General features: G+C 47.2%; 1 long non-coding RNA gene across 1 annotated transcript in view; it reads left to right on the top strand.

Moving 5' to 3' along the window:
- LOC146079743 (uncharacterized) overlaps positions 1–24753 on the top strand; it is a 50847-nt gene that overhangs the window by 20595 nt on the left and 5499 nt on the right. Inside the window, exon 2 of the long non-coding RNA XR_014474724.1 lies at positions 8499–8617. This is a non-coding gene — a long non-coding RNA (uncharacterized LOC146079743). The remainder of the gene's footprint in view (positions 1–8498; positions 8618–24753) is intronic.

Here is a 24753-nt window from a genome sequence, read left to right on the forward strand (position 1 = left end):
CCTTCACATCACACTGCCTCCCTTCACATCACACTGTCTCCCTTGACATTACACTGCCTCCCTTCACATTGCACTGCCTCTCTTCACATTGCACTGTCTCCCTTCACATTGCACTGTCTCCCTTCACATCGCACTGCCTCCCTTGACATCGCACTGCCTCCCTTGACATCGCACTGCCTCCCTTCACATCGCACTGTCTCCCTTCATATCACACTGCCTTCCTTGACATCTCACTGCCCCCTTGACATCACACTGCCTCCCTTGACATTACACTGCCCCCCTTGACATCACACTGCCTCCCTTGACATCACATGGCCTACCTTGACATCCCACTGCCTCCCTTGACATCCCACTGCCTCCCTTGTCATCACACTGCCTCCCTTGACATCACACTGTCTCCCTTGACATCACACTGCCTCCCTTCACATCCCACGGCCTCCCTTCACATCACACTGTCTCCCTTCACATCACACTGCCTCCCATGACATCACACTGCCTCCCTTGACATCACACTGCCTCTCTTGACATCCCACTGCCTCCCTTGACATCACACTGTCTCCCTTGACATCACACTGTCTCCCTTGACATCACACTGCCTCCCTTCACATCCCACTGCCTCCCTTCACATCACACTGTCTCCCTTGACATCACACTGCCTTCCTTGTCATCACACTGTCTCCCTTGACATCACACTGTCTCCCTTCACATTGCACTGCCTCCCTTGACATCGCACTGCCTCCCTTCACATCGCACTGTCTCCCTTCACATCACACTGCCTTCCTTGACATTTCACTGCCCCCTTGACATCACACTGCCTCCCTTGACATCACACTGCCTCCCTTGACATCACACTGCCCCCCTTGACATCACACTGCCTCCCTTGACATCCCACTGCCTCCCTTGTCATCACACTGCCTCCCTTGACATCACACTGTCTCCCTTGACATCACACTCTCTCCCTTGACATCACACTGCCTCCCTTCACAACCCACTGCCTCCCTTCACATCACACTGTCTCCCTTCACATCACACTGCCTCCCATGACATCACACTGCCTCCCTTGACATCCCACAGCCTCCCTTCACATCCCACTGCCTCCCTTCACATCCCACTGCCTCCCTTGTCATCACACTGTCTCCCTTGACATCACACAGCCTCCCTTGACATCCCACTGCCTCCCTTGACATCACACTGCCTCCCTTGACATCACACTGCCTCCCTTGACATCACACAGCCTCCCTTGACATCCCACTGTCTCCTTTGACATCACACTGTCTCCCTTGACATCACACTGCCTCCCTTCACATCCCACTGCCTCCCTTCACATCACACTGTCTCCCATGACATCACACTGCCTCCCTTGACATCACACAGCCTCCCTTCACATCCCACTGCCTCCTTTGACATCCCACTGCCTCCCTTGTCATCACACTATCTCCCTTGACATCACACTTCCTCCCTTGTCATCACACTGTCTCCCTTCACATCACACTGCCTCCCTTGACATCCCACTGCCTCCCTTGTCATCACACTGCCTCCCTTGACATTACACTGCCTCCCTTGACATCACACGGCCTCCCTTGACATCACAGGCTTCACATCACAGGCCTGGAAATAAAACACCCATGGATATACTATAGACTTAATTGAATTAATGAAGCCAGGTTGATAGTCAGCAAGGACCGTTTATGCTTACAGGGGCCTATGCTTGACTGAAGCATCCTATGTCTTCTTAATGTACAGTATGATTGCCATCACCTGTTTACCTATTATCTGCAAATGTGCAATAGTACTTTATATCTATGCACATGTCCAGCTGCGGGCGGCTGCCTGCTGAGAGAATATAAATAAAAAATACAATCATATTGCTGTCCATGCAATTACTATCAATGAAATATAAGCATATACTAAGTATTATTTCCCCCATGTCTCCTGCTTAGTTAAGTGTTAAACTACATCTTCAGTAGATAGATATTTTATATGCACAGTAGAAATATGTTTTCTATAAAGCACACGCCTCTCGCTGCAGCAGAAGGTTCATTCCATCTTGTTAGAGCCCTGATATGTGGTGCAATGTTTTACTTCTGTGCAGTACAGTAAATAAATACTCAGAGGAGCAGAGAGCTGACATCTTGGGCGGTCTGGCCTGGGGATTACTTGGCGGGAATGTTGTAGGAAGGAACGGCGGATACATGTTTTTCATTTGATTTCAGATATCATGGAATCATTACTTGTGGAAAAGGCAGATGAACCATTGTTCCTTTCTCTCCAGAGCTGCATCAGGGAGGGTCCGGGGGGATGGAAAATGTATTTAGAAGAACTGGTCCAATGCTGAAATAAAATGGAAAATATGTCTTATCTATAACTATGATTCATTATTACTTTTATAACAAATATCAACCATAATTGACAATTTTTTGGATGACCAATACGGGAGGGGTCCTCGATGAGGGGCATGGTGCAGTCCAGGGCCAGATTTGGACATGTACAAATCCTACACAATCATGTGATGCCGTTCTGGAAGCAGACGACTTGCTCACTTTTCCAGGTGCCAAGTAGAACCACCTGAGATTCAGGAGTCTCCCGGATTTCTCTTCCTATACAGCCTTTCTCCTCCTCTACCACTCCCTCTCCTTTTCCTCTACCCATGTCTCCTCATCTACAGTACCACCCCTCTCTCCTCTTCTACCACCTCCTCTGCTCCTATACAATCCTAGTCTCCTCCTTTACCGCCCCGTCTAAACCCCTACCACCCAGTCTTCTCCTCTACCACCCCCTCTCCACTTCTAAACCCCCCTCTCCTCCTCTACCACCCCACATCTCCTCCTCTAACCCCAGTCTCCTCCTCTTCACCCCCCTCTCATTCTCTACCCCCTCTCCTCCTATACATCCCCCTCTCCTCCAATGCCCCCTTACCTCCTCTACCACCTCCTCTCCTCCTATACATCCCCCTCTCCTCCTATGCCCCCTTACATCTTCTACAACCCCATCTCCTCCTCTACCACCTCCTCTCCTCCTCTAATCCCAGTGTCCTGGCACCCCCTCACTTTCTCTCTCTTCCCTTTCTCACTATACCTCCTCTCTCTGACTTCCACTCTCTCTATTATACCTGTCACTCATTTATTTTCCCCTCTCACCCAATACCTCTCTCCCCCCTCTCTCTCTCCTCTCATCTACCTCCTCTTTCTCTTGCCACCTCTCTCACCCCCTCTCACTTACTCTCCCCTCTCATTTTCTACACTCTCTCTATCTTCCCTCTCTCCCCCCTAGTTTTATGGCTCTCATTCTCCCCCCCTCTCTTTGTCTCTCACTGACACCTTCCCTGCCCATTTCTATCCCTCTCTCTCTTCTACTCACCTCCTCTCTTCCCTTTATCTCACTCTCCCCTTGCTCTCTATGCCTCACTCCTCTCCCCTCTCACTGTCTCTGTCTCCCGTACCTCTCACCCGCTCTCACTCCCATCCCTCTGTCCCCATTCCCTAGTTCCCTTTGTCTCTCCCTGTAGCCACCTTTGTCTCTCTATCTCTCCCCATTACCCACTGCATCACTATCTACCTCTCCCCTGTGGCACTATCTCCCCATTTCCCTCTCTCCTGTCACTCTGCCTTTCCAAGACATCACCCTCTGCCTCTCTCAATCATCTGTATACTGTTACCCACTGTCTCTCCTCGTCATTCCCTTTGAGGCCATGCCCTTGTTTTGAGGAAACGCCAACTATTTTGGGAACATGCGCAAATAACCCCCCTCCCTTCCCTGTTATGGTGCCCCCCCTGTCTTTTTGTTCTGGATCCACCCCTGCCGGCCAATGTATCAGCAGCGGCAACACCGCACAGGGCCCTGCTGCTGGATGCGGAACCACCTTCTCCCGCCCGCTGTCCTCCTCTCTGCCTGCTCCTGGCCACTGCCCAACCTTCTCCCACACCACCTCCTTCTCCCGATACACTGCAGTAAATATAAAGCCCCGCGCTGCTGGATGCGGCTCCGCCTACTGTTATGCTGGCTCCGCCCATTAATGATTTGCTGCCGCCCACATGAGGCCACTTCCAGATATTTTCCAGGGCTACTTTTAGTCCCCAATCCGCCCCTGCCCTTTTTCATGTTCTGCTACACAGTAGTACTCCGTATACATTTATGCAACACAGTAGCATTGCTTATACACAATGCCAACAGTTGTACTTCCTCTTACACATAATGCCCACAGCAATAATACCTTGTGACAGAAGTCACTGTGCCAGAAAAGAAAGCTGCTGGGAAAGTATTTTCTGTTGGAAATACTGTGCAGGACTATAATGGGGTGCCGGATGGGGTCCCAACAGTGGGGATCCGACAGTCATTTACCCAACATCGGGATCCTGAATGTTAAAATACCGACAGATGGGTTCCCGATGGCCACCGGCTATTCTCTCTCATGGGGGTCCACGACCCCCATAGAGGGAGAATAGAATAGGTGGCGAGCATAGTGAGCCACCGTGCCCGCAGCGTGGCGAGTGCAAGAGGCTTTGTTGCGCTCTCCATGCTGTCTGAGTCCGGCCAGTCAGGATCCCGACGTCGGGCTAACAACTGTCGGGATCCCGATTGTCGGAACCCTATACCACACCCCTATAATGGAGGGGGAACTAGTTCCCCCTACCATTAGAGGTGGTGGAACTCGGTTCCCCCCAGTTCCCCCCCACTTTAACCCCTGCATATTGCTATGCTTAAAAGGTAATGTACACTCCTTATACTATAAGATGCCGGTGACTTACCGACATCGGAATCCCAACTGTCAGGAGCGCGGTAGTCGGAATCCTGACTTACACAGGCTATTTTCCCTTGTGGGGGTCCACAACCCCCATAGAGGGAGAATAGAATAGGTGGCGAGCACAGCGAGCCTGCAAGGGGCTTGAATATGCTCACCCCCCGTCGGGCTCCTGACAGTTGGGATTCCGGTGACGGAGAAAGAACTGTGAGTGATCCTCAAAATATGCACTAAAAATTCCAGCATCGCTCGAAGCAACTGTTCCTTTAGTATAAATAAATACAAATACCGCCAAGTCAATTCATTGATGTTTAGTTAAATATCGCACCCAAAAAAAACAACAGTCGCTGTGAGCGGCGCTGGAATTTTTTAGCTGACATTTTGAGGATCTTTCACAGCAACGTCGACACTCAAAGGGTTAATATACAAGTTCACTGCAAGGCACAGATGAGCTGCCAGCCCCGTACACACAATGGCCCAGCACAGTAGAGAGAGTCAACTATCACAGGCACGAACACAATTCACACAGCATAAATGTGATTGGTTGTGGGCTTATGAAGCAGCTGATAGGAGCCTGACACACAGCACAGTAGCAGAAAGAGGTCCAGCTATTTCTCAGGGGGCGTCATCTAATCAGGGGGCGTGGCCATGTACCCTTAAAATAAAAAAAAAAAACAATAGTGCTTTAGGCGCCTCCCTGGCCACACTGCACCCCTGCACACAGCAGTGTGTGCTGGGTTGAGGAGAAGAGCTGCAGCTCCTGCTTCCAGATAATGGGGAGGTGACCAGGACCCCAACTGTGCCCTTCCATCAGACCAGGGCATGGGTAATTAGTACCCCCCTCCCCTGCTCGGTACCAAACATACTTCACCCATGTTCTTAAATACTTACCTCTCCAGGGTCCTGGGACAGCACCACTACAAAAATAGAATAATGGGTCTGCCGCCATTTTCTTGGAGACCTGCACATGCCCAGTAGACTTTGACTCATCCGCTGGCAGGCATTGGGGGGAGGGAACTAATTACATTTGGGCTTTTAGAAATGAAAAAGTCCTAATAAACATCTCTATATGACACCAGTACCGTGTATGGTCCCCACTGGTACTGCCCGTTTTTATATTGTAAAACATCCTGAGAATTCCAGTGTTTCTAGCCGGCGGGGTTATATGAGGGGCACAGACGATACCTTCTCTTACATGATGCCTCATCATTATGTTATTACTGTAAACATTACACCCAGGTCAGATTGACAATAAGTGTCAGGCCTATCCCAATGTATTCTCTTTTTTTTAAATACTAGGATTAATTATGAAATAGTTTAATGACAGATGTAGTAACATAGGAGAGTTTTCAGATCTGAACACTGTATTCAGAATCTATTACCAAAATAATAAGCTGACGTTATAATGGGGCCGACTTGGGGTTGCTTGTTCCAGCCCGAATTTGGCCCCAGGCTCCAATGTTAGGGGTTTGGGCATTCCCCGGAAGAGTATGGCTTTGTCTAGTTTTGCTGGGCCGTTCCCTCCAGAGGAGGTGGCCGAAGGGGTATGCACTACACAAATGAATAGGATAATGGGTTTGCCGCCATTTTCCTGGAGACCTGCACATGCCCAGTAGACTTTGACTCATCCGCTGGCAGGCAGGATAATCAATTGATGATCAATTGATTTCCCCTGCTAGCGGCCACATGCCCTGTAGCATGATAACTAACCTTAAGGTCCTCTTCTGCACATCCCTGGCCAGGGTACCTCCTATCGGTATCTCAGCCCTGGTATATGGACAGCGTTGCATGAAGCCGGGGAACCTTGTAATGCAGTCAGGCTGTCATTGTCCCTGCCCCTCATGCAGCAGCTGCAGTGCCCACCAATATTCCTGTGCTGAGCCAGACCAACAGGTCAGGCAAGTGATGCCTCCCCTTCGAATAAGACACTAAAGCAGAGGAAGATGGCATGGAGAAGACGGGGAGGGGGCACAGCTCAAGGGGCAGCAGTGAGCAGCTGCATGCCGGAACAGGAGGGGAAGTAGAGCCTCGGGATAGGCCTGGGAAGGGTTGCATGGAGAAGAGAGGCAGCAGCTGACCAGTTGCACGGACCCAGAGAGGTGGAGGAACGCCTCAACAGAGACTAAGGGGTCTATTTACCAAGCCTTGGATACAGATAAAGTACCTGCCAAACAGATCCCAAACACAGCCTGTAATATGGCAGTTAGGAGCTGATTGACTGGGGCTTTTTCTCTGCCCAAGGCTTATGAAATCAACCCTAAAGGTGCCCATAGATGGTGCGACAGGGCAGTGGGATGAGATGCTCGCTCCCGTGCATGTCCCATCGCACAGCACATAAAGTTTGTGCAGCCTGTGCTTTTAGTACTAGATTGCATCGTATCTAGCACATTGTATGCTTTTTGTACTAGTTGCTATGCAATCTAGTAATAAAAGCACAGAGTTCATCGCACCGCGTATGGGCACCTTATGCCAAGGCATGGCTACAGCGCTCCATGTCACTGCCCTGCACCTTGGACTAAATCAGGGATTACCCAAAGGGCGCCTAGCTGCGGCATTATTACAAGAGGTTGGGAATGGTCCCAGGCATCTGAGTGGGCAGTAAGTTGAGATGGGTCTCTAATCAAGCCATTCTTTTATGTTAAGCAGTTAGTACCTGCAACTGCCACCAGGTGGTTGAGCAATGACCTCATAATGGTAAATGTGTCGCAACTATCCCAGAGCTACTGTATTGGCAGTTACAGGCAGGCATTGTGGCACAGTGCTTCAGCCTACACCTGGGAAGCCAAGGGTTGCAGGTTCGGGACCCACCTCGGCGCCTGTGCCAGGGAGTAGTGCCTATTAAAGGCTCAAGAATAAGCTCTCCCGTATGCGGGGGTGGGCCCCAGACCAATGACTTCTCATCTGTAACTTTTTTATTCCTGGCAAATAACAAATGGAATCGCAGCTCTTATTAGGAAATGTCACATATCCATATTTATCATGATATTATTATCCCCAGTACAGCTGCTACATTGTGAGAGCGGGTTATGAGATTGGCTTAGCAGTTGTGTTTTACAGCATTATTAGAATGAAATGATACAACTGACATCTCAATTTGGTGTGTAAATTAGGCTAAATTTATTTAATTTTATTAAAAACACTTTATCTAACATACAGGGTGAGATTTAATAGGATGAGAGATTCAGAAAGTGAGAGATTTGGGAAGAAATCGACAGTTTTTTTAAAGCGACAATCATTTACACTGCAAAATCAAACTGGTTTTGCAGTGTAAATGATTGCAGCTTTAAAAAAACCTGGAGATTTCTCACCAAATCTCTCACTTTCTGAATCTCTCATCCTATTAAATCTCACCCACAGTTTGGTTTTTAGAATTTTCTTTTCGCAAGAAGTAAATAAAAACTAAATAAAAAGTTTTTTCTTTCTCTTCTTGCCGCTGCAGTGGGATTTGAACTCACTCTCTGCTGGGGTAGGTGGATGCTCATGTCAGCTCTTTATAGCAGAGGGAATTTTACATATGTTTCTTTTCGAGAGACCTGGATTAGCAACAGGGCAGGTGGAGCTACCACTCCAAGCCCACTATGAAAAAAGGCCCAGCGATGGAGACAACTAGTGGGGCAGGAGACTGGCGTGATAAGGGTATGAGGGTAGGGAGACACAGAAGGCTGGAGGGAACATGGGGTAGGAGGTGACACAGGGGGCACAAATCTGATTGAACCTCTGTTGTATGATGATAACATTGGTTATATTACTACACAAACAGGCATCTTCCAGACCACAGGATTTCCTACATGAAGAGCGAATACTAACTGAAGACAACCAACTGCCCAGAGAGGATCAATTTCTTCAGAGGTTCCCTATTGCAGAGAAGCCACCATATAGGTAAGGGTACTTGGTCTAGAACCAAATGCGAAATACACAAATGAAATCCCACTGTTAACGCTTCTCAATTACCGCAGCCGCTGGTTCCATAGAGCCACTGGTTCAACCAGGCTACTTAAAAAGCAGAAATAGGTCCCAAAATATAGAAAGTCCACAGCACCATAATGAATGCTACAGGTCACAAATATTAGTTTTCCACTGTAAAGGGCGAGTGTCTAATCGGTTCTATTTTCCTCCAGTCTGTAGTCAAACACTTTAATCCTCATAAACTCATAAAAAATATGTAAATGATTTTATTATATTAAAATTCTTTCTTTAAAAAAAAAAAAAAATCACAGATACAGTTTCAACATTGAGGTACTTTCAGTGTTTTACAAGGCTTTGTGATTGATATAAATCGGGTTTTAAAGTGAAATAAAGATCACTGGACCTTCAGGACGCTCTAATTAGAGTTAAGGTGCATACACACGGTGAGATTTTGACTATTACCGATTATGACTATACTAGAACACAACACCATACTGTATACAATATAGTCATAATTGGTTTGCCTGCACAGTCTATTTTTTCTTAGAATGCCGTTCCCATAGGGGCGCATCAGCATCGCAAGTGCGATTTGCTCTAACTTTTCTTCCCATTTTGAATATACAGTCAAAATCGGAAGCTTAAATCACACGGTGTGTGCACCTTTCTGCTAGGAAAATCTAGTATATGGGGAATCTCCTATAGCGTGACATCGCTGACAGCCCAGTAAGTGCACCCTGAAGGTCCGTTGAGCTTTATTTTGCTTTACCATCCGACTTATGTTAATTCCACAACCTTGTGAAATACTGAAAGCTCCTCAAAGTGGCCGGTATTTTTTATTTTATTTCACCGGAGTAATTCTTTCATAATAAAATCGGTACTTGTTTCCTATCTGGGCGCCCAGGTTTTCTACGTACGGCACCGTAATGAAATCGGATCGCATCGCATCGTACACATACACGATATTGAACGATGCGATGCGATCCGATTCGATTTCCCATAGGAAACAATGTGAAATGGCTCAATTTAGCCAAATTCTCATAGGAACAATAGTAAATGGCCCAAAAACACCCCTGAACATTGAAATGTCCCCCCAAAAGTAGTTTACGCCACCCCGCCATCAACGTGAACCCGAAGCGTGGCGAGCGCAGCGAGCCCGCGAGGGGCGGCGGTACGCGTCCTCCGACCGTTTCATGCCCTACTATCCACGTCGGCGTGGAGTGAGAATAGAATAGTGTGGCGAGCGCAGCGAGCCACCGAGCCCGAAGCGTGGCGAGCGCAGCGAGCCCCGCGAGGGGACGCGGATACCTTCACAGTTATACGCGTCCCCTCGCGGGCGACGCGGACACCTGGGAAGCCCGCGAAGGGACGCGTTTACCTGTGAAGGTATCCGCGTCCCCTCGCGGGGCTCGCCACGCTTCGGGCTCGGTGGCTCGCTGCGCTCGCCACACTATTCTATTCTCACTCCACGCCGACGTGGATAGTAGGGCATGAAAAGGTCGGAGGACGCATACCGCCGCCCCTCGCGGGCTCGCTGCGCTCGCCACGCTTCGGGTTCACGTTGATGGCGGGGTGGCGTCAACTACTTTTGGGGGGACATTTCAATGTTCAGGGGTGTTTTTGGCCCATTTACTATTGTTCCTATGATAATTTGGCTAAATTGAGCCATTTAACATTGTTTCCTATGGGAAATCGAATCGAAAAAAAAATATGTAATAGATTTTATGGTACTTGTTTCCTATCTGGGCGCCCACTAAGTTAATTGCGCACCATGCTATTCTCCGTAGAGAAATCGGATCGCATCGTATCGTACACATGCATGCGATCCGATTTCTCTACGGAGAATAGCATGGTGCGCAATTAACTTAGTGGGCGCCCAGATAGGAAACAAGTACCATAAAATCTATTACATATTTTTTTTTATGGATTTGTGACGTTTAAAGTAGTTGAATACAGACTGGAGGGAAAAGAACCTCTAAGATCAGGGATGGCCAAAAGGTCAATTGTGGTCTACCTGACGATCGTGGTGCTCCCACGGGTAGGTCGCGATCAAGTAACATGTACAGTACCTTAGCTGCTGAAGCCTCTAACAGAACAGAGGCTTCAATGTACCCATGCACTGCAAGTGTGGAGCACCTGTTACAACATGTGTGAGCAGTGGGAAGGCTAAGCGGTGGTTGGACAGTCACAGTGGCAGCAGGAGGCTCAGTGGCAGCATGAAGCTGGATGCAAGCGGCTTGGATCGTGATAGATATTAAACAGTACGTTTTCTAAGTGCGTTTCTCCACAGTCCACTAGGTTTTTTTTTATATGTTGTTATGTATTGGGAGGATGCATTAAGGGGGCACAAACTCCATCACAGGTAGCAACTGGGATGAACTTACATTTGAATTTGGGGGTGAATTTTGCTTCATTTTGTGAGGCATAATGTGAATTTTGGGTAATTGCGGAAGGCATAATGTGAATTTTGCATCATTCTGTGTGGCATAATGTGAATTTTGCATCATTCCGTGAGGCATAATGTGAATTTTGCGCCATTCCATGTGGCATAATGTGAATTTTGCGTCATTCCATGTGGCATAATGTGAATTTTGTGTCATTCCGTGAGGTATAATGTGAATTTTGCGTCATTCCATGTGGCATAATTAGAAATTTGGGTCATTCCATGTGGCATAATGTGTATGTGGCATAATTGTACTGTCAGGGGTATATTTTGCATAGGAATTAACGCAGGTAGAACACCCGTAAGTAAGTGTACAAAAAGTATATTCCATAGTTACAAAAGTTTGGACACCCATGTCTTAGGGTGTTGTCTAGGCCTTAGGGTGTTGTCTAGATGTTAAATTCCGTTTGGAATTTTCTCACTTCAATTCCACTTTGGGCTAAATTATGTTTATGGGTTGTACCCCTGGAAGTTTTTATCAAATAAATGCTTGTCCAACAATAATTTAAATGTATTTAAATGTATTGGCATATCTGTCCTCACAGTTTAATGACTCCAACCTTTTTATTAGCTTGGTTGCCCTTCTCTGGACTATTTCCAGTTCTATAATGTCCTTTTGTAGTGAGGAGCCCAAAATTGTACTCCAAATTCCCGATGAGGTCTAACCAGTGCCTTGTGAAGTGGCATACTTTTTTGTTGTCCCTACCTTTCATGCCACTTTTTATACAGGCTTCTGCCTGTCATTAAGCCCCATTTGGCTCCTTCGGTGTACACTAGGACACCTCAGTCTCCACTTTCCCAACCCCCCCCCCCCCTCAATACATGGTGGTTCTACCCCTCGCTGAATGTCCCCTCCCCCCCCCCACCTTTCCCATAAATCCTGTATTTGCCCCAGCACCTGCAGGATTTGAGTGTGACTTAATCCCCATACTCACTAGATAGCGATACAGGTGGGCAAACACACTAGACTTTTTAAAAAAAAAAATATTGCTCAGAAGGGCCCTTTTATAACGTTGTCTAGTGTGTACAGGGTTTAAACTGAACTCTGATGGATCTCGCATAATTTTTCAAGGCTGAAAAAACAGGCAAAAACCAGTGACAGTGAAAACGTTAATTGCAGAGATTTAAAGAAAAAAGAGATTTTTTTACTTTAAGAAAATTTTCCCTTAACGAATTAAGTGCAGTCAAAATTACACATTTGCATTTCAGTCTCTAAAAGCAATTGAGTTCTTCTATTACATACCAAAATTACCTCTGCAAAAGTATTTTTGTAAAAAAAAATACATTAAACTTTTAGAGTATAATATTATTCATTCCTAGAAACCAAGCATTAAACTCAAACTATAAAGCGGGCAATACATCAGAAAGACCTGCTAACAATCATGATTGTGTCCAGATTTCCCTTCAATTCAGCAGAACTGGTGGTTTTTGGACACACCATGTACTCACAATGTGCACACAAGCCCAGGCACGGATTTAGGGGGGGTGAATGGGGCGATCGCCCCTCCCCCCCCCCCCCCCCCCCATGGGTATGAAAAACACTTCTGTCGTCAGCCAGGACACCACGCAGTTTGGGCTGTGTAGTGATGTCACTGGCAGGGCGGACAGCGTTCCGGGGCAAAGAGGAGGATTGCTGCCGCTGCTAGCGGCTGCAGAAGGGGAGGAGTAGCTGCCTACTGGTCTCTCCCCTTACTCTCCGGGCTGCCACCACCTCCCCCGCTAAGAGCCTGCTTAGTGGACAGGACATGATGGACAGATCATACACCGATATGGGAGCAGCAGAACGGCAGAAGACAGAGAGCTCCGCTGCTGCCTGCTCTCTTCCATGTTAGCGGGGCAGGTGGGGAGCTGCTGCTCGCACCTGGGGGGAGACCCCAGTATGAGGAGGGTGACCATGTTCGTGAGGGGGAGTTCCTGGGATGGCAAGGTGAGCGGCAGTCACAGTGACCACAATGGAGCAGGAGAACGGAGGGGCTTCCACACCTAATAACTGTTACTCAGGGGTAGATTTATTAAGCTCGGTGATGTGATAAACTGTCTGGTTTTTATCACCGGCCAATCAGCTCTTACCTGTCATTTTTTCAAACCAAGCCTGTAACTTCACAGGTAGGAGCTGATTGGTCGGTGATAAATACCAGACAGTTTATCACTTCTCCGAGCTTAATAAATCTACCCCTCAATGTGGTGAAAATGGGAGGAGCCAAAAAGTGGGAGGGGTTATGAGTAGAGGGTATTTTCAAACTGCCCCTCCCCCTAGATGTACTGTCTAGATCCGCCCCTGCACAAGCCGTCGTACAATCCTGCTGCTGCATACAACCAAGGGGTCAGTGTTCATTGCCAAGGGTTAATGCTCATTGCCAGGTGTTAATGCTCATTGCCAAGGGTTAATGCTTGTTGCCAAGGCCTAATCCTAGTTTACAGGGATTGATACTTGTTGCCAGGGGTTATTGCTCATTGCCAAGGGTTAATGCTCATTGCCAGGTGGTAATGTTCATTGCCAAGGGCTAATGCTTGTTGGCAAGGCTTAATCCTTGTTTCCAGAGGTTAATACGTGTTGCCAGGGGTATTACTTATTGCCAAGGGTTAATGATCATTGCCAAGGGTTAATACTCATTGCCAAGGGTTAATGCTCATTGCCAGGGTTTAATGCTCATTGCCAAGGGTTATTGCTCTTTGCCAAGGGTAAATGATCATTGCCAAGGATTAATGCTCATTGCCAAGGATGACTGCTAATTTCCAGAAGTTCATGCTCATTGCCAAGGGTAATGCTCATTGCGAGGGGTTTTCATTGAAAATAAGACTTTTAAAAACAAAAGCAGTTCAACAGGTTTCCAATGTATAGGTCCATCCCATACGGTCAACAGGCACACAAGGTTGACATGGTCAGAAGGTTGACATGTAAAAGGATGACAGTGCTTAAGGACAACACAAAATTTGGTTAACACACAGATTATTTTCTTTTTATATTTTTCAAACTTTTGCTTGATTTACTATCCATATGAACTATGGCTGGGAATAAGAGTGGCGTGAGCCACATTGACTGAAGTAGTGGCGTGCCTACAAGGGTATTACTCCAAGAGCGGGCATGCAGGTGTAAATGATGCAACGGTGGGACAGGGGTGTGACTACACAAACATATCATCATGGCCCCTCGCCGCAATGCAATGTCGAGATTATCTGCACTGTTGGGCCACAATGGTGCGATTCAGCTGGAATCATGTCATTGAACCCCTGAACCAACCACTTTTGACACTGACATGAGGGGGGGTGGGGTTTGTTGGAGCATGTGGGGGTTATATGGGCAGGTGAGCCTCACAGTCATTCTGGTGTAGGCAAATATGGTCTAGCGGTAAGGGAAAGGGGCCCCTTTAAAATATTACTATGGGGCCCACAAAGTTCTAATTACGCCAGTGCTGAATTTCCCATTAGGCACGTGAGGCACGTGCCTAAAGGCGGCACATGTTTGGGGGCGGCACTTGGATGCATGTGATAGTAACTGCAAAATGTTTCCACTGTACTGCGCCAGGTTCCATCTTGAATAGAGTGTAAATGGATAGGACATGCAGATACTGCCCCTGTAAGTTGTAAGTTGGCAGGGGGGCGGCCATTATTGTTGTGCGTACGGGCGCTCTCACCCCTGAGTTACGCCCCTGGTGACAGAGCATGATCTTTCCCCTTTTAGAGCAAAACAACTTTGTACGCCGTTGCATGGATATGTAACAGAACCCAACTGCAGGAAGATTCTTCTGTTTCCTTAATCTGCCCCTCCCGACAGAAAAGTTCCACTTTACTCACTGCCAAACCATAAAAGGCTTTCGCATTGCATCCAGCTTAAGTCTAAAATCGCGGCTGCCAAAGCACCAGGCCAGCAATATGGAATGTGTACTTAATATGCATTGTTTCTCATCTACAAAGTACAACTGCTAATATAGTTCATGTGTTATTACAAAACACCGCCTTTAACCTGGTGCCAGGGGTTTTTTTTTTTAGATTCCAGAAAATATCGTTTTAATATATCATTTAGTTGCTTTGTTCTGCATGTTTGCGTGATGCAATAAACGCAATATTTTATACACCGCGCTTTCTGTGACTTTGATACATTTTCCCATTCCCCTCCCAGTCTTGGAGCATCTATTTGCATTAAAAATATATATATTTTATTATTATTATTTTTGACTTCTTCTGGTCTCCTTAGCCCACACACGCACTCGGTAATAAAACAGACACCTCCCTTTGGGGGTTCTAAAAAAAAAAAAGAAAAAAAAGTCGCAAATCCTGCTATTGCAATAAGTAAAAAGATCCGTCGTAATAAAACGTTCTTTTAAAATGGATAAAGCTTCAGCTGCCTTTAACGACCTGATTTGCTGGATAGGTCATTATTTAACAGTGTGTAAGTACTGGGTACTGTAAATAAACCTCTTGATTCATATCCCCCCAAATGCTACCTAAGGCTTTATTACCCAGCGGGTTTCAGTTCAAGTACTGTGAAGAAGTGCGCACTGCTGGCTGCGGTTTAATGGTTCAGGGATAGGGTACAATTACCTGCATCCTGGATTTCTCTAGACTCTTTAACTAATCTCATTCAGTGTTTACCAATCGCACGGCGTTAGTGCTCCCTATTCACTATTGATAGACCTGCAAAGAAGTGCTTTCCCCCCTGAGATCCATTGAACCGCAGTATATTATGTGCTACGTAACGCCACATTGGCCCCCGGGGCTTTCAGTAACTGTTTAAAACCACACTAAAGAGAGGCACAATAGTCTGAAGAGTATGTACTCTGTGCCTTGTTTGTGTAAATAGAATTTATATAGACTCAGCGGAGAACAAAGCGGTGTCTGTTTAACTCTTCCAGAACAGGCAGCGGAGGAGAATTGTACGTAATGTACTCAAACTTTCTGTATAAACTCCCCTATGGTGATAAAATGGCCGTCCATACCAGTGCCATACCATTTATAGGGCAGGATGCTGTATCATTAGTCGCCTCTCTCCGCCGGCTACCTCATTCGTACTAATCGCATCTGCACTAACACATGCGATTAGGCGATTAGTAACTCTTTTTATATGAGCTGTCCCTTTGCGATGCGGCAGTGATGGCCCGGTGGTGGGGCATGCTGGAAGGTATCCATGTCAGCACTCTGGAGAGAAGCCCATAGGCTTCTATGGGGCATCGCCAGACTTTGCGGGACATGGGCTATGCCCCCCGCCCCTGCACTGCTTAGTGTTAGCAGGACAGTGAACATGTAGTTCGCCATGCCCGCTCGCACCATGTATCTGCGCACCATGTATCTGCCCATGCAACAATGCGCATGGGCAGACGCAAAACATCGGTCCCGTATGCGAGCGTGCGGGGGACCAATTGAATTAGAATAAGGTCCACTGTGCAATTCAAGACCCCCAATTGACATTATGACATAGTGTCCCCAGTTCATATTATACCACATCACGGTGTCCCCAGTTCATATTATGTCACACTATAAGTGCCTTCTCTTCATATTGTGCTAAATTATAGTTCCCCATTTCATATTATGTAATATTATGCCCTCCAGATCATTTTGTACCACATTACAATGAACAGCTTTTGGGGTATACTGTACCTAGATACAGTATATTGCCAGCCCCCAAAGCAAAAATATACTGTATAGGAGTCCCAAAGGTGAATGTATGTACCATTTAACTGTGACAGGGAAGGTGGCCGCTCTCAGCTCTGGGCCCCATAGCAGCTGCTCCCCCTGCACCTATGGTAGCTACACCCATGTATATAACACATGTAACTGTGACAGGGAAGGTGGCCCCTCTTAGCTCTCGGACCCACAGCAGCTGCACTCCCTGCACCTATGGTAGCTACACCCCTGTATATAACACATGTAACTGTGACAGGGAAGGTGGCCCCTCCCAGCTCTGGGACCCACAGCAGCTGCACTCCCTGCACCTATGGCAGCTACACCCCTATATATTTCATATGTAAGTGTAACAGGGCAGTGACGTGCAGTGAGGTCAGTGACTGGTGAGGCAAATCCCACCGCTGAAGTCCTGCCACCGCCGCTCTCTTCCCCCTGGCCTGTAAGTAATATTCCAATATGTGTTAATACATATTGTACAGTATGGCATGACCTATATCACACCCTATAGTGACCTATTATATCTACTGTATAGTATTTAAGCACACAATAAAAAATAAGGGGCATCTGCAAATGTCACAGGGTAGTACTGGCGTGGGTTGTCATCTCATATTCCCCATAGCTGGTACATTTACTAGGGAGGTGTACAGTGCATGTGCAGTGGGCATGGAATATTGTGCCTGGGCTGGTGCTGCCCTGTAGTATAGTACCACACTTGACTATACACATGTGGATGGTGCCCAGGTCCTATTAGCATCCTTATATGGCATCACATTCTAACAGGGCATGCAACTGGTAATGGGTGAGGTGAAGTTACAGGTTACTCACTGAGAAGCCTATCCAGAAGGCCGGGGCATGAGTGTCTGACCCTGCCAGAGGTGGTGAGCACCAGGGCAGCAAACCTCGAGAGACAGCATGATCTGCGAGCGGGTGCGGTACTCACGGAGGGACAGGCTTCAGCAGCGGGGCTCAGGGAGCGGTCCTGGAGGATGCAATTAGTGACGGGGCTCAGGGAGCGGTGCCGGAGAAGGCACGTAGTGGCAGGTGGAGGAGCTTACACAGCTCATAAAAAGAGCAGACAACGGAACCAGCTGCAGCCCTGACATCCGAGGCTGAGCCGCCAGTCCAGCAGCATGGTGAGTAGTGTCAAAGCCTCGCCAGACCAGGCAGCGGGCAAGCAAGGTTCCTGCCTTGCAGGACCAGTTTGCGAACTGGCATAACCCGGAGCTACAGCAGGTACCCCATCCCCGGAGCAGGGTCTCTGAGGGTGTGCGACTGGCCTGGGGACTCGGAGTCCCCTTCACCATGGCAGCCGTAGGCATCTGCTAGGCAGGGTGCACAGTATAGATCCTCTGGCCCAATCACATCAGCTTCGGTGACAGGGGTTGCTTTCATATTGGCTGAAAGCACTCTCCTGTCCCTGAGGCACTTGTGACGGTGCCGCTTCTCATAGGTTTTTTAATGCACTTTCACAGATATCTGCTTGTCCGCACCCCCTGCCCACCCCCTGCTTCCAGATTTTCTAATGGGAAGCTGGATTCACCACTTTCGGTGCCTACAAAATCTATTTCAATTCGATATGCAGCAATAAAAATGATTAGATTAATATAAGGAAGATACTTATGACAGAATATATATCATAAGTATATTCTTTGTATTATTTTAATCTTTGATGACAGGGGAGGCACTGCCTCCCCTGCCTCCCCTGACTGCACGTCCCTGTAACAGGGAAGGTGGCCCCTCTCAGCTCTGGGCCCCATAGCAGCTGCTCTCCCTGCACCTATGGCAGCTACACCCTGTATATATATCATACAGTATGTTCGTGTAACAGGGAAGGTGGCCCCTCTCAGCTCTGGGCCCATAGCAGCTGCACTCCCTGCACCTATGGCAGCTACACCCCTAAATATAACATATATAACTGTAACAGGGAAGGTGGCCCCTCTGGACATTCCAGGAAGTTGGCAAGCACTGGCCAATGTCTCAGGGACCAATATGTTTTTTAACCCTTCCATCTGCACCCAGCATTAGCTATCTGCTAAACGCCATGTATAATGCTCCATGTTAACAAAAGAGACCAAATCCAACTTCTCTCTATAACAATCAGAAAAGTAGGAGCTTCCACTTCTGGCATATTCAGGTGTTTTCTTGTACAAATGTTGCGGAAAGTCTGTCGCATATGACGCAAATACCTTACACCAAAAGCCATTTGGAAAGACCTTCCAGATTGTCAGACTAGCGGCACTTGTGTGCCCTAGCCTCGCAATAATGCAGAATGCAGAGAGCCCAGTCGGAATCAGATGTGATCTGCATTACAGTGTGAGGAACGAGCCATCCGTTCCCATCCCTGAGAAGCGTATTCAAGGCACAGCCAAAAGTTCTGACTTATGAAACTCTCCTTTCAGTCTGTAATGAATGTACGTGCGTGTATTTTGTATTCACACTTCGTTATAAAGTGATACCTCACTTGCAAACAGTCTGACAGGTCTCCAGGCAATTAAAATGCCTCTCGCGTCTGCAGAAGATATTTGCAGGTGCACGGTAAAGGATATGAACCAGACAAAATTAGCTCATTTCTTAAAAGTATGCACAGATTTCAGGTCGAGTCACCTCATATTTTCCAAGGATTATTGCATATTATCTGTGAATAGCAGGGTCCATGGTTACATGATGACATTAGCACTGTCTAGCCTATTTAATAACCCATTTTTTTTTCATTCACTTTAGCAGTGGGATATGTGTGGTTATACAGGGACAGGTAACGGGTCCTAGCTGTAGCTGCAGAAGTGCTAGGGCCGGACTGGGACCAGAAATCGGCCCTGGCATTTTGAGCACACAGGCCCACTTGCAGCAGACGGGACCCTTGCACGGCGAAGCAGCGCGACGAAGAGGGGGCGTGGTCTCATGGAAAGGAGTCGTGTCATCAGAAAAAGGAGGCATTACACATTATGGAACACACCATAATGCCCGTTACAGAATATGACACAATATGGACCCCACAGGCTGCTCCTCCTGTATTATAATAATAATAACTAGGCCCCACAGGCTGATCCCCTGTATAATAACAGCACACAACAGGTTGCTCCCCCTGTATAATAATAATAACAGGACCCCACCGGCTGCTCCCCCGGACTAATAAAGCCAGCTTCCATGGAACAAAAATATCTTTAGCAACAGTTAACTGTGCATCATTTCTCATCCTGAGGCTCAGGATGAGAAATGATGCACAGATAACTGTTGCTAAAGTAAGGGGGAGGTTGTTGCTGGCGCCCGGCTAGTGAGAGTGAGGGCGCGCAAGAGTGCACACTGCGCAGGGCGTGGACTGCAGGCAGGGCGGTAGTGTCCTTACAGTATAGCGGCAGTGGGTATGATGGCCTCTCGCACAGGACAAACACTGCAGTCAAACGTTTGTTGGCTGTTTTGCATGTAGCCCACAACGCTGGTCAGTTGTGTACATTTTACACTGCAATTTAGCATAAAGCGAGGACACAATACTTGCCAACTTTAGAATATTAGTTTATAAATCTGCCCTGCCGTCAGTGCGACATGGTTTGGCCAAGGTGCAAATTTCTCTTCTTTTTCCTCTCCTTTCTTTGATTGGCTCCTAAACTTGTATCAGGCCCTGAATGTGCCAATCATGATGAACACCAGTTTATGCTACACTCCCATTGGACCTCACAGGACCAACCAGGATAGAAGTCCCTCGGTGTGACCATTTCTCATAAAAACAGAATTTTATTTCTTTGGGGAGTTTCCGTGTCAAGCTGTGTGCACTGGGAGGTGACCAGGGCAATGATTGGCGGTAATGTTCCAGAGCAGCCGGAGGAAGTGAAGACATGGCTCCCCTGAGCTGAATGCAAGAGGCCAGAACGTGTGTGGTACAAATCAACACAATATATTCCTTTCTGCCATCTGTCTGTGAGTTCTATCTGCCACCTGCTAATTATGCAGAGGGAGCTTCAGTTTCCTCTTGTGATTCCATCAGCCCTTCATCACCAAGGTATCGTCGTGTACCACTCACACATCTGTTACAGATCTTCCTGTAGACTTGTGCTAATATGCTAAATCCTTCATTGTGTTACTTTAAGCTAATACCGGCGGCCTCAGGTTTGTCTGCAAAAGTTCATCTGGGTATTTTCTTATTTTTCTGTTCCCTAGAATGTGAAATATTGAAGTTATTGTATTGCACGGAACCTCACACATAGTTAAAAGCAATAATATAAAATACACTTTAATCTGAAGGATTACTTACTTTCCAGGTGCTTTCTACCATTCACCCTGCCTACCAATGGAAAGTGTTATTTGCAACCTATTGGCCCATAATAATAATTATAATCATTATAATAATCATTATCAGCATCATCAGTGCAGTCTAAAATGTTACACCAATCGGATAAATTCCTGTACGTTTTTATTATTGCCTTTTTAGAATTAGGTGGAGTTATCCTTTATCTACAGTGGTACATACAGGGGGGTGTGTGCTATAGGATCCCGACAGTCATTAGCCCGATGACTGGACTCAGACAGCGGGGGGAGCGCAATGAAGGCCCTTGCTGGCTCGCGGCGCTCGCCAAGTTGCGCAAAGTCGGTCCTCAGGACCGTGCATGTTTTGCAGGTCTCCTCACAGAATCACAAGTAAAAATAATTAGCTCCACCTGTGGATCTTTCTAAATAAAATCTGATCCCTTGGAAAATATGTTTCAGTGAGTAACGAATGCACCTGTGCACCTGCCGGGTGACCTGGAAAATGTGGACTGTGTGGAGTTCTGAGGACCGAATTTGAGAACCCCTGCTGTAATATAATGCCCCAATTCAAATTATTCCACACATAGTTCACAAAATTCACATTATGCTATATAATAATGCCGAATTCACATAATGCCACACAGTAGTGTCCTTTATTCACAATACTGTACTGTAGTGCCCCTTATGCACATTGTGCCAGACAATACTGCCCCTTTATTCACATTATACCACACAGAAGTACCCCTTATTCCAGGGGTACCCAAACTTTTATTAATTACGTGGCCATAGAGCAGGGGTCAGGAACCTTTTTGACTAAGAGAGCCATGAAAGCAAAATATTTGGAAATTTATTTCAGTGAGAGCCATATAATATATTTTAAAAGTGAATTCAACTAAATGTCAGTATAAAACGCCTCTGAATTTATTCTTTTAAAATTTAAAAGAATAAATTCAGAGGCGTTTTATACTGACATTAAAATTTAAATAATGTTGTTATAATACTCACCATTAATGCGACTTCTGGTGCTGCATGGATTTGCTGATGTCTTTGTAGTCTGGTTGGTACTTGGTGAGGTTAAGCTTCATGCAAGCGTTGAGACTTTCATCCGTTAAACGTGATCGTAGATTGGACTTGATGTTTTTAAGATGTGAGAATGACTGCTCACATGCATACGTAGATCCAAACATGGTCAACACAGCAATACTCACACGCTGCAGTGTGTGGTATGTGACAGGAAGCGCGTTCCAAGTTTTGAGAATCAGCTGGTCTTCGGGTTGAAGTTTTTTCATTTCTGTCCACATGTGCTTGCTCGCCAACTCCGCTTTCTGTCGTGTGATTCTTTCCAAATCTTCATTCAGTGACTTGAACTTGTTCACCCACATGTCTGAGGCCTTCAGGTCAGCCACTTCTGCTTCAAAATCTCTGATGGAGACACCAGCAATGTAACTCAGCTCGGCTGTGTTTAGTGAACACTCGGTTGGATGGGTGATGAACTTAAAAAGACGAGCGTGCTCACGAAATTCTCCAAAGCGCGCTTTGAAGGACTGTAGGAGACTGGATGTGAAGCCAGCTAGCTGGTGGAGATCCAAGTTTTGAATGGGATCACTTGCTGTGCATGCATCTTTAAACTGGCTCAGTTTTTCAAAATGTAGTAAACGACCTGTTTCAAGATCCATAATAAAGAGCTCTAGCTTGTTTTCAAAAGCAAACACAGCTTGTTGAAGGGATAACACTGTATTTCCAATGACTTGCATTTTCACGTTGAGCTGGTTCAGATGTTCAGTCATATCTACGAGATAGTAAAACTTGAGGAGCCACTCAGTATCGGCTAGCTCAGGATGCTCGATGCCTTTCATTTGAAGGAAAGTCTGGATTTCGTTCAGGCAAGCCGCAAAACGGCTAAGCACCTTCCCTCTTGACAACCAACGCACATTGCTGTGCAAAAGCAGACCAGGATAGTTATTTCCAACTTCATCCAGCAGTGTTTTAAACTGGCGATCATTTAAGGCTCGGGCAACAATAAAGTTGATCACACGAATGACCAGCGACATCACTTCGCCAAACTGCCCGTCACACATCTGAGCACAAAGTGCCTCCTGGTGTAGAATGCAATGGAAACTTAGGATGGGTCTATTTTCATGTTCACGAAGAAGCGCCACAAATCCTTTGTTTTTCCCCACCATACACGGAGCACCATCAGTACACACTGAGAGAAGTCTATCCATAGGTAGATTTTTTTCTTGAGCAAACTCCATGAAAGACTTGAATAAATCCTCACCTCTTGTGGACCCTTTTATTGCCAGAACAGCAAGACTTTCTTCGCGCAGTGTGTCACCAACAGCATATCTTGCAATCACGCTGAACTGTGACAAATGGCTCACATCTGTTGACTCATCCAAAGCCAGGGAAAAGAACGGCGCTGCATTTATGTCCTTCACTTGCGTTTCCTCCACTTTGTTTGCCATCATGATGGTACGATCATGAACAGTTCTTGCCGACAGAGGCATGTCTTGTATCCGTTTGATTATCTTGTTTTTGTTCGGAAGATCATCAAAAAGTTCATTGGCTACATCCAGCATGAACTTTTTAGCATACTCGCCATCTGTGAATGGTTTTCCGTTCCTCACTATTGCTAAAGATCCAGCAAAGCTAGCGGAATTATAGTCACCTTGCCGGGACCATACGCGGAGTTGCTGCTGGCTAGCTTGCACCCTGCTCAGTAGCTCTTGGCACGCTTTCTTTCTGCTGTCTCCCGCAGGGTATTTTGATGCAAAGGTAGCATGGCGCGTGTCGAAGTGCCGCTTTACATTTGACCGTTTCATCGATGCAATTTTGTCATTGCAAATTAGACACACCGCAGAACCTGCTCTCTCCACAAAGGCAAATTCTTCGGTCCATTCGTCCTGAAATGTACGATACTCGTCATCTTTTTTTCTTTTCGCCATCTTGTGGGCGGCCCTGTGAGCGGTGGTAGATTATAACTGCTGAGAGTGTAGGGGGGTGGTGCTGTGGATGGTTGCCCCTACCCAGGCTTTCTTCAACCGCAGGACCTGAAGAGAAAGGGGTCTCCTCTGATTGATTAAGCCGGGCCCAAAATCTTAAATAAGAGAGGGCATATCCCAGTGTAGGTTTGAGGTGGGCATTAGCTGCTGCAGCTACCCCCTTAGGGAGTCTGTCTGTTGTCCCTATCTGACAGCAGCAAGGAGTCAGGAGGGGCTTGGATAAAGGGGTATAGGGAGCTCCAGTGAACTGGCTGCCTATCAGGGTCCCCGCCAGTCCCCTTCTCACCAGCACACTAACGGTCCGCAGCGCGTCAGCCACGCCACAGCAAACCAACTCCGGGTCCCCGCCGGGTTCCCCCGCGTCTCTTGGGGCCACAAGGTGGAGGTGAGGGCACAGAGAGTGAGGCCGTTGAGAATCTTCCGGCGGTAGAACCGCCGGGCGGGGACACAGATGCCGCCGGGCTCCTCTCCTAATTGAGCTCCCGGCTTCCACCACCGGACCAGGCCACAACCTGCAAGCGCACTTAAAAGTGCACTCCGGCTCCGCGGCTCGGGTCGGTGGATTCGGGATGGTGGTAGGTGGCCTTGGGAGGTCGAGAAGGGTGGGTATCAGGGCAGGTTCAGGGCTGATTACCAGGGTCTAGGACGGGAGCTCCTCTCAGCCGCGTCCGGTCCGAGCGCCAGCCAGGCCACGCCTCCGCTCAATTAAAATAATGGGCGAGCCATATGAAATCATCAAAAGAGCCACACCTGGCTCGCGAGCCATTGGTTCCCGACCCCTGCCATAGAGTATCAGCATTTTTTTT

Source organism: Crinia signifera, chromosome 5 (genome assembly GCF_055691185.1).
Source record: "Crinia signifera chromosome 5, ASM5569118v1, whole genome shotgun sequence".
In the NCBI taxonomy this organism is placed as follows: domain Eukaryota; kingdom Metazoa; phylum Chordata; class Amphibia; order Anura; family Myobatrachidae; genus Crinia; species Crinia signifera.